Source organism: Xenopus laevis, chromosome 3L, assembly GCF_017654675.1.
Source record: "Xenopus laevis strain J_2021 chromosome 3L, Xenopus_laevis_v10.1, whole genome shotgun sequence".
Lineage (NCBI taxonomy): Eukaryota > Metazoa > Chordata > Amphibia > Anura > Pipidae > Xenopus > Xenopus laevis.
The window spans coordinates 137,452,040-137,464,058 of NC_054375.1; positions in this window are offsets into that span (position 1 = coordinate 137,452,040).

Sequence of the window (12,019 nt, forward strand, 5' to 3'; positions counted from 1 at the left end):
AAAGCACAGATGTCACTGTATGTTAATGTTTTCAATAACACAATTGTAACATCCAATACTACTGTATAGGGATGAGCACATTTTTTCTCTTGCTATGGATTTGCAGCAAAATTTGTATTTCAATGTTCATGAATTTGCTCTAGAACAGACTTCAATGCACTTGCCATGAGAAAAAAACAGAACATTCTTGAGAAAAAATGTTCACTGATTCCAATGCATTTGGCTCAAGAAAAAATTCACCATTGATTCCAATCCATTTGGCATGGGAATTTTTCTTGTACCAAATGCATTAGAGTCAATGGGCATTTTTTGTGCCAAATGCATTACAGTAAATGGTTTATTTCCTTACACCAAATGGATTGGAGTTAATGGGTTTTTTTCTTGCCCAAAATGCATTGCAGTCAATGGTTTTTCAGGGTTTTTTTCCCTTGATCTTGTATCTTTCAGAAGTGTTACCCGATATCTTTAGCCTAAAATAATTACTCTGATTTGTTTCTGCTCAACTTGAATTGAACCGTACATATTGCGAGGGGACATGATTACGTTTTACAAGTACATTATAGGTCATTATAGTCAAATAGCAGGGGACCTTTTTACCCATAAAGAGGATCACCGTACCAGAGGCCTCCTGTAATAAAGTTACCTGTGCGGCAGGGTTGCCCGCCGCGCCATCGGCGGAGACGTCCGCCGCGTAGTTCTTAGACGCCAACTTGTTTCCTAGGGCGCGCGTCTGCGCGTCTGTGCGCCTCTTAAAGGTACAGGCGTGCTGGCGTGATTGTGCCAGGGCGCATTGACACACGTTTAGGCACGAAATCTGACTGTATTTAAGGACCATTCTGACACCCAGCTAGTGCCCATGATACAACTTGTTCTAGTGATTTTCCTGAACCTTGTGCGTCTGTCTTTGAAATCCTGATCTGTTTATCCGTGTTTGACCCTGCCTGTTCCTGACTATTCTGCATTCCGTATCCTGACCCTTGCCTGCCTACGACAACTCTCGTGCTTAACCCCTTGATTGACTTGCCGATTTTGACCCTTGCCTGCCTGACGATTCTGATATCCGCCTGCCTCGACCCAGCCTGTCTGACCTTCCTTCTGCCTAATCCTCTTGTACTGTGACCTTCGGCCCAAAAGACTCTGCTACCAGCCGTGCCCCTTCGCCAGCCAGAACATCTCGCCTTGTACCCCTCGTTAAGTCCAGGTGGCACTCAAGTAAGCTGAGGGCTCCTCCCGAAGCCCAACTGTGGTCACACTACTGGTGAAGCCGAGCCGAGACCAGGGTACTTGGCACTTGTTCTGGTATTGGGTGCCGGCCGTGACACCACCCCTTCAGACTAGAAGAAAAGAACTTTCATTTGAAGCAATGTAGGGGGTTCTTCACAGTGAGGACAGTGAGGTTGTGGAATGCACTGCCGGGTGATGTTGTGATGCTGATTCAGTTAATGACTATAAGAATGACTTGGATGATTTCTTGGACAGACATAATATCAAAGGCCATTGTGATAATAAACTCTATAGTTAGTATAGATATGGGTATATAGAATTTATGTGAAAGTATGGAGAGGTGTGTGTATGGATGCTGGGTTTTCATTTGGAGGGATGGAACTTGATGGACTTTGTCTTTTTTCAACCCGATTTAACTATGTAACTATGTAACTGACAGATGGACATTGATGGATGGACATTGATGGATGCTTTGTGTGCATCATTTCTGAATATCTCTGCTGGCCAAACTGCATTCCCGAATTTACTCTGACTTGAAAGATCCAGCATTCACCCCAGGGACATATGCCCTTGCACCAGATGATTGGGTTCTCATCAATTGGCTTGTCACTGTGTCTGGAGTTTCCTTACTGAGAAGGATCTAGGGGTCTTTGTAGATAACAAGTTGTCTAATTCTGGGCAGTGTCATTCTGTGGCTACTAAAGCAAATAAAATTCTGTCTTGCATAAAAAAGGACATTAACTCAAGGAATGAAAACACAATTTTACCTCTTTATAGGTCCTTGTTTAGGCCTCACCTGGAGTATGCAGTGCAGTTTTGGGCTCTGGAGACATGCAACTAAACTGGTTAAGGGGATGGAAGATTTAAACTATGAGGGTGGATTGTCAGGGTTGGGGTTGGTCTACCTGTAAAAAAGACTTGTGAGGGGACACAATTAGTATAAGTACATTAGAGGGCATTATAGACAGCTAGTGGGAGATTTTTACATAAAATGGATCATCGGACCAAAGGCCACTCCTTTAGACTAGAGGAAAAGAAGTTTGGTTGAAGCAATGTAGGTTGTTCTTAACAGTGAGGAGAGTGAGGTTGGGGAATGTCTTGCCTGATGATGTTGTGATGCTGATTCTGTTAGTGCCTTTAAGAATGGCTTGGATGATTTCTTAAACAGGCATAAAATCCAAGGCTATAGTGATACTAAAATCTACAATTAAGATAGGTATTGGTATTCTGTATATAGTTTCAGTGGGTGGGTGTAAGTACATGTGATGGGATTCATTTGGAGAGGTTGAAGTTGATGGACTTTGGTGATTTGTCAACCGGATTTAACCAAGTAACTGAGGCCCTCTAGCCATGCTGAGATGGACTGTATAAAATTCTGCTGATCACTAAAAGAAACTGTCCTTCAATAAAAATGAAAGGCATGTGTTATTATGTCTAAATTACAGAAAGAAGCAAAAAAGTTGGGAGAAGTTTCCTTGAATCCCTTTGGGTGCATATATAATGTAGCTGGGGCACTAATATTATTATTACATTTTGATTAAGGGCATTCCTGCTGTTTTGCCATTGATTTATGATTCCTGTTCCTGTTTCCCTCTTCACAGGAGGGAGTGAGTTGAACTGAGCATACCCAGTAGCCAACAGCCAAATTAAATTCCCAAGAGACAGGGCCAAGAAGGTTAGAGGAGGAGTCTTAAGTGATTAAAGGGCTCCTGTTGCAAAAAAATATCATCCCCAACTAAGGTGCGGGCTAATAGAGCCAGTACTCCGGTTGGGGTAACAATAGTTTATTTTTTTCAAAAATTGCCCCCCCCACCAGTTCTAGGCCACCCACGGAGGGAGCTCTATTAACCCACATCTTTGGTTGGGAATAATATTATTTGACAAAAGGTGCCCTTTAAGTGCATGCTGCAGCCTTACTGTTAACCTTTGAAAAACAAGAGTGGCATGTATTTATATTAAAGATAACAAAGAGGGTTGTATTCAAGGGTCTGCTGACATGGAGTTGACCAGCTCACGAAAATCATTGTACTAAGTGGGACGGCGCAAGCATACATCCCCAAAATGGTAGGGAAATACACCCAACCACATTGCAGAAAATGGCAACAAGTCTGAAACTCTCTGAGTGGCTAAAATCTTAAGTAAGAAGGAAAGTTCCAGTGGTTCCAAGGTTCTATACAATCGAATGCAATCAGCTAGCACTGACCCTGAACACTGAATAATAACATGCCATGTATAAAAAAAATCCAATATCAATAACATGTAAAAATACAATCCTTCAGTAGGTATAAACACAAAAGAAAACTTCTTCAAAGAGGAAATATATTAAACCGAAATAAGGGCAGTAAATGGGTGTATTCCCCAGATGAGTGCAGATTTGTCAGACCACGATCAAAAGCATCAGGTTTTATATTCCTAATAAAGCAACTACCTCCTCTGGATACCAGTCTTCAGTAATTAGAGCCATAGCATATTCAGTAACCAATATAATCTATATCATTACAATTTGGCAGTGAAATAAACTATTGGCAGGGCCCTGAGTCTGCACAATGCAGAACTGACAGTTTATATGCTGTCTTCTTCTTAAAGTCTAGTAATAACAATATTTGCTATATCCCAACATGCACACTGCCAGATCCATTAACCATAATAGTAAATAATAATAATATTTGCTATTATGATCAGATCATAGCCAGACCACAAGACCACAGCACAAAATAGTAGTTTAGCTTTGAATTAAGCACATTACCAGGCCCTAGAGCCAAGACAGTGTAACTACTATGTATAATAACTATTCAACTTGGTCACTACGTTCAAGCTAGCCTATAACTGGCCACAGAATCCTTGCAGTCAGATATTTTAATTAATCCCATTTCATTAGTGTGATAATATTCTACTTTTGGATTTTTTTTTCAAGTTTAATTCCTCATAATACCAAATAGTACATTAAATAAGGTCTTAAAACTATCCAGAGTAGATCATTGTTATCCACAACGTTTTGCTGTTCATTCAATTTTTCAGCTTGGTGGCCAAGTGGCAAAACTTTCATTGCTCTTTTATTGACTTGAATGGCATTTGCCTGGATCCTCAATGCCCATAAGCCCAAGAATCATTGCAGTGTGTAATTCATGTTTTCAGTTTGGCATAATTCTTGTACAACTTATTGTTCCTGCAGAGCCACATGTCTTCTATTTAGCTACTGATTTCAAGCAAGTCAATAACTGTTGGTCCCAGACAGATCATAACTAAATACATACACATTGACCTATGCTCACTAAACCAGCACACTCTGGGGCAAATTCACTAAAGAGCAAAGCGGCTAACGCTAGCGCAAATTCGCCAGCGTGACGTCATTTCGTTACTTCGCCAATTTACTAATGGGTGCTGGTGTAAATTCGCTAGCGAAGTGGACCTACTCTAGCGCTACTTCGCACCCTTACGCCAGGCGAAGTTGCGCTATGGCGATGGGACGTAACTACGCTAATTCACTAACTTGCGCATTTTACTGAACGTTACCTCTTGCACCAGACTTGCCTTCGCCACCTCAGACCAGGCGAAGTACAATAGAGTAGATAGGACTTGCTTCAAAAAAAGTTGAAATTTTTTCTAAGTCCCGAAAAACGCTGGCGTCTTTTCCTTTTTTAAGGGTGATAGGCTGAAAAAGATCGTAAATTTTTTTGGGGGTAACCTCCTTCCCCCCCTACATTTCCTAACATATGGCACCTAAACTATACAATGGGCACATGTGTAGGGCAAAATAACAACTCTATTTTATTTTATGAAGCTTTCTCAGGCATGTATAGTGTAATATATTTACTACTACATTGTACTTTAACTTGCCGCCTTATGCAAATTAGGCATCGCTAGCGTAACTTTGGTTTCCTTGACGAATTAACGCTAGCGCAACTTCGCTACCGTTCGCCTCCCTGAGTGCAACTTCGGATTTTAGTGAATTAGCGGCGCCCTGGCGAAACCTCGTCTGGTGAAGTGTGGCGAAGCCTACGCTAGGACAACTCCGCGGGTTAGTGAATTTGCCCCTCTATGTTGGCTCTCTAAAAATACATGTTAATAAATTATAAAATTATCAAAGCCCGAAACAGAAACATTAGCATATTGAAAGAGACTGGTTCCATATAACGTAAAGCTAAAGTAGACTTCTAACAACCCTGTATTCTGCCTTACAGAAAATAAACATAAAATCAATAGTGTTACCTTTCCTGAAGCTCCGGGAACTACATCCACGACTGCTGAGCTATGGAATGGAAAAGGAAGATTCCTATTGCATTCAGCTAAAGGCTGCTCAGAGAGAAGAATAACCTGCCGTCCGTTAGTATGTGCTCAAACTAGAATTACAACTGAAAGTGCTCAGAGGCAAGTTATAACTATTTAAAATGCTTCTCACCCCCACCAGGAGGAAGCTCTGGCTCATGCCGGGGCATAATGAGAGATTGCCGCAACTTGCGTGTGGCATCATAAGCGAGTTATGAGCATTTCTCTGACATTGCCGCTTGCCATGTTGTGTCCTAGCGATGGCTGGGGGGGGGCAATTTTTTTAAAAAAAGCTACTGTTAGCACCAACCAGAGTGTAGGCTCTACTAGCCCACACCTTTGGTCTGGGATAATATTTTTTGACAAAAGGTGCGATTTAACTGGATGCTGCAGCCTTACTATTAACATTGGAACATCAGGAGTGGCAGGTATTTAAAGATAACAAAGAGGCTGTTCATTTATTAAATTTTTTGGTGGGGTTTACATGTCCTTTAATATAACAAAAAAAGGAGTCTGCTGACCAGCTTAGGAAAACACACTTCCTGAGCGGCTAAAACCTAGAATAAGGAACGTTCCAATAGTTCAAAAAATATGAATATTTCTAAAACCTCTAAAAACATGAGTTGTTCAGCTTACACTAGCTGAGCAGCTTCCATTGACTTATCTGGGACCTCAACTGCTTTTACTTGGAGAAGTTTTGAATTAGAGCTTTTCAGCATATATGTTATCACTTATCATACTATGTAAGGTTAATATACATCATTATTGAGTACATCTTATCAGTTAGCACACTATATATGGTGAAAATCAAGCATTAAACAGTGTCCATTCCTTGAATTGCTAAAAGCTCTAAACTCCATCTTTAAGGTGTTTCTCTATTCTCTCTATCTTCTGCTCTGTGAATCACTCATTTTCCTTACATTCCACCCCATGATTCACAGAGAAGTATGATAGGAAAGCAATTCAAAAGTATTGACACGTATGGGCAATACCTGACACTTGTCAGATATGGTACTAGCCTTGATACATTAAATCAGTTTCAGAATAATATAAAGTGCTAAACACAAGCATAAAATAAATAATATTGGTTTAAATATGTTACCCGTTATATTGTTTAACCAGGGTCCTATTGATCCCTTAGCAATATCTCTAGCTTTTTCCTGCAATAGTTTAACCTATTCAATGTGGCTTAGAATGACATCCTCATTATCAGGGATGAAGGTACATGGACCCACTTGTTCAGTGTCAGGGAGCCGGGTGCTCCCTCCAGGGAGGTAGTCAGGATCAAGGAGGAAGCCCTCTTGAGGGTGCAAGGTCGCAGTATCCAAAGGGTTAAGCAAAATACAAGGTCAAAGTCCAGGCAAGAGTTCAATGGCAGTCAGATCAGGATCAAATAACAAGAGTCCAGGCAGGGGGTCAAAACCAAGGCAGGAGCAGGAATCAGGATACAGGAATCAGGAACCCAGGTTCAGAGTAGCAAAACCTATTCTTGGGCGCCATTCTGGCATCCTGGGGGCCTTGGCACCAAAGTGACATCATTGACGTCCTTACGCCGGCGTGTTTGCGCATGCGCGTGCGTCGACGTTGCGGCGCTGGCATCCCAGCGCCCACGTGGGCCGTCTGGGTGCCGCCATTTTTGATTATTCGCCACCGGGAGCAGACGCGCCTCTTCGCGCTCCCGGCGGCCTTGACATTCAGTTAGGATATAATCTAAAACAATTTTGTTTTGCAAAACAACCTTTCTCATTTGTACATTTTCATCAGTTAGAGCAATTAATTCAACACTGCTATTATTACCTATCTCATCTATAATCAATGAAAAATTATTCAGTCATTTCATTCATTTCATGCCCCACCCTGTCCAAGATGCAAATCAAGTCCATATCATCAGTAGTAAATAATTTGCGTCTTATTCTATGGAAAACTTTATATTTATCCACCAAATCTGCATCTTCTATAGTTTGTAGTCCAATAAGCAAGTCCTTTCATATGATTTTCCTTCCAATAATCCATCCATGAAACATTAACCACTGAAGAGAAATTAAGAACAGTCACTTAGTTCAGTCCATGTTAATGATGCCCCCCAACAAGGAGTTCCCAATCCATGAGTCAGGGTACGAAAGCACACCCAACAATTAGAAGTTAGATCACAGCAGAGCACACAAATCATCAGAAAGGGTATAACCATGTTGCCAGCCATGTTTTTAGGATATTGACCCTCTCTATTCATAGTAAGCTGGAAGATAAAATAGGATTAGTATCTCCTTCACACACATCCAAAAAGATGTTACATAACCCCATGCACATATAATAGACCATTTTCCCAAACAGGTTCAGTTTCCCATTCCACACTATCATTACTAGCTTCAAGCACACATTTACTCTCAGCAGTTTATTCCACGATCTCATTATCCACCCATAACAGTACCTTGTTCCACCCCCCTGAGTGTATGAGTTGGAGCCAAAAGTTTTACCTGGTATTTAAACAAACCATTAATGTGTTCAGTTAATCCTGCGGCTTGTGGATAATATGAAATAAGGAACACCCAATATTCTCCTTCTTGAGATGCCCACTTCAGTCAAATTAGTCCCATTGTCAGTAGTGTTCCATATGCTCTAGAATGTTTATGTAATGAAGATCTTTTCTTCACTTTATGACATACAGGGCATTGTTGCACAATGTCTTTAGCAAGTACAGTGGATAAAGGTATTCCTTTATGCTTTGCATAGTCCATAGTGCAGTGAACTCCTCAACATCCAGAGTGTTCATGTGTTCATTGGGCTAAGATATGTATTTCAGTCTCTTCCTCTTGATGATTAAGTATTTTTGCTAATCCATCTACAAGTTCATGTTGGTGCTGTCCAGTACGGGCATCTGCACATGCCACTTGTTTGTCTCTTGTTTCAGCAACCAAATGTACAGGTATGCTCCACCCAGGAGCGCCATCAGAAATCGCAGGGCCCCATACGACAAAATTTCCTGGGCCCCCTGGGCTGTGCCCACCGCAAGCAAGCCCCACCTACAGGTCCGCCCTCCCCACCACACAGTAAAAAAACAAAAAATTATTTTTTATAGGGTTCCCACATGTTAATAAAAAATAAAAAGATATTGGTGGTCAGGGCCCCTAATAAAAAAACATTTGTGGCCAGGGCCCCCCCATTAAAAAATATTGGTGGCTAGGACCCCACATGAGAAAAAAAAATTGGTGGCCATGCCCCCCCCCCCACATTATAAGAAAATTGGTGGCCAGGACCCCTTAAACGTCCATGCCTTCCCGAAGTCAGCAACTCTCAGAAAGATGGGGGGCCCGGCTAATCATGTAATTGTGGCGTGGCCAGGGCCCCCCTTACCCTCGGGGCCCCCTACAACTCTCCCCCCTGTCCCCCCTGATGGCTGTCCTGGCTCCACCCCATAAGAGTTTTCTATTGACAGTCCATTTGTCTTTTTGCCATTGCATATTCCACACAGTCAAAGCTCTTCTGTATAAATAATCAATAAACCTTGTGTTTCTTCAAGTACAGAAACTACTACCATTAATTCAGCATATTGGGTAGACCCAACCACTACAGTTTGATGGGCTCTAGGTTGGAAAGCAGCTGCAGTCCAGACATGTCTGGCAGCAATAATAGTGGCAGATCTATCTATAAACAATAAAATGAAGTCCTCCCATATCACTGCTTCCTTTATGGTAGGTGGAGAAAGTGTCAATACGGGTTGCCCAAAGCTATCACATCCAAACTGTACTTATCCAGACAACTGCTGTGACACTTGAGATGAAGATTCACTCAACACTCCCCCCCCCTTACTTGTGCATACAATTTCCACTTCTGGAAAGTGAGTTTCTGTGCAAAAGGTACATCTGTAATAGTTCCTTCAACAGGTTGCAGGGCACAGTACAAGGAATTTCTTTTTTCTTCCATAGCAGCTTGCAGGGCACTTTTGTCCTGCCTCCTCAACTGAAAAACAGTCTTTTTTCTAAACAAAGTAAATTGAACAAACAGTCAGTGGCACATAACGTACCCAATAACAAAACAGTCCAGTGATGTGCTGTGCCTCTATTATTATACAGTCCAAAACCAGTTGTGGAACAACTTTGATTGGGCCAGTCTATATAATGGTCATGAAAGTCATACTTTGAGCCAGTCCTTAATTTGTAACCAAACTGGTAAATGCATCAGTCATTTGTTCCATGAGTGTTAAGATTTCTTGAACTGATACATCCAAAGGAGACTCTACTTTATCCACTTCTCTGTAATCAATGGTTAGAAACCAAGAGCTTACTGGCCACATTGGGGCACTGAATAGATTTACTACCAGTCTGAAAACGCCCACCTCCACCATTATCTCAGTTGCCATTGTTATCTCCTTTTGACCACCTGGATGATGGCATTATTTCAGGTTCATATGGTTTAGTGGAGGTGATATGTGAATTGGAGCCATTCAATGTTTTCATACACAATGGGCATTACAGCATTTATAGTGAAACTCCAACAATAATTAATTAATTAACCCTCGATATTCGACTGGGAATTAAAACCCTTCGACTTCGAATATCAAAGTTGAAGGGTTTTAGCGCAAATAGTTCGATCGAACGATCGAAGGAATAATTCTTCGATCGAACGATTAATGAACGATTCGAAGGATTTTAATCCAACGATCGAAGGATTATCCTTCGACCAAAAAAACTTAGGAAAGCCTATGGGGAAGGTCCACATAGGCTAACATTGAGTTCGGTAGGTTTTAGATGGGGTCGAAGTTTTTTCTTAAAGAGACAGTATTTTGACTATCGAATAGTCGAATAGTCAAACGATTTTCAGTTCGAATCCTTCGATTCGAAGTCGAAGTCATAGTCGAAGGTCGAAGTAGCCCATTCGATGGTCGAAGTAGCCCAAAAAACACTTCAAAATTCGAAGTTTTTTTAATTCAAATCCTTCACTCGAGCGTGGTGAATTGGCCCCTAAATGTTTCCAACCATATAACCACATATTGTACCTTAAAAATATCCATACCCACAATATTATCTGGTACTAAGATTTGTGCTTTAAAAATACCGTATATACTCGTGTATAAGCCGACCCGTGTATAAGCCGAGGTACCTAATTTTACCTACAAAAACTGGGAAAACTTATTGACTCGCGTATAAGCCTAGGGTGAGAAATGCAGCAGCTACTGGTAAGTTTCAATAATCAAAAATTGAGGCATGAGTGGGTTAAATGTTTTTGAATATGGTTTTATTTCAAATAAAAACAGTAAACTACCGTAACTCTGTAAGTGGAGATAGGGTCAATATGGTATCAACAATGATACTTTAAAAGTACAACCACCTGAGCTCAATCAGCAACCAAGTTAAAACACAAAAAGTTAAAATCCTTCAAAACTGGATTCCTCCTCCTCATCTGTTTGTCCAAACAGAGCTTCAATTTCAGCTGGTGTGAGGATGTCAGCATAGACATTGTCATCATCATTGAGTTCGCAGGCATCACCATCACTGCTGTCATTCTCATACAATGCGCAGTCTTCACTGCCATCCATAGCATTACTAATGCCACATTTCTGGAAGGCGCGTTGCACCATGTCCTCTGGAATATCTTCCCATGCATCTCGAACCCACTTTGCTATTAATTCAATGTCAGGCTTTGTTAGATTTCCAGCTTTTGTCAGTTTAGCTTGACCAGATGACATCCATTCATGCCACATCTTTCGCACACGGTCTTTGAAAGGTTTATTTAAAGACACATCGAGGGGCTGCAATACAGATGTAAGCCCACCTGGAATAACAGCCAAAGTAACTTGAGAAGACTTTGCCAATTGTTTTATGTCATCAGATGTGTGAGCTCTGAACATATCCCAAACTAGCAATGATGGTTTCTTTTTTAAGGCTGCTCCTGGTCGTGCATTCCAAATTTCTTCCAGTCATTTCTTCTGCATCCATCCAGCCTTTAACATGTGCACGCACTGTAATTTTTGGTGGGAATTTTACCTTTTTAGGCAAGGTCTTTCTTTTAAAAATAATGACAGGCCGCAGCTTAGTTCCATCAGCCAAACATGACAGAACAACTGTGAAATTATTTTTTTCATTTCCTGTGGTTGAGGAAAATAGTTTTGTCTCCTAAACTTGCCACAGTTCTGTTGCTTGGAAGATCAAAAGTCATAGGTGTTTCATCCATATTCCCAATATTTCCCAGGTCATAGTTATGAATCCTTCTTTGTTTTATGATGAATGATTGGAATGACATCACTTTTTCTTCAAGGTCTTGCGGCAACTTCTGTGAAATCTTTGTTCTCTGTCGCAAACATAGGTCAAACCTATTCATGAAGCGGGTACACCATCCTGCTGACGCAACAAAATTTTCAATGCCTGGTGCTTTATATTTGTCATCCTTAGCCATTTGAAGGGCACGTAAGCGAATTCCCATGCGTGTTACGCAGTAACCATTTTGACGACACTCCATAACCCATTTATGCAATTCGATCTCTAAAGCCCCATAAGAAGTTGTTGAACCACGTCGAGCTTTTTTAGCCTTTGGG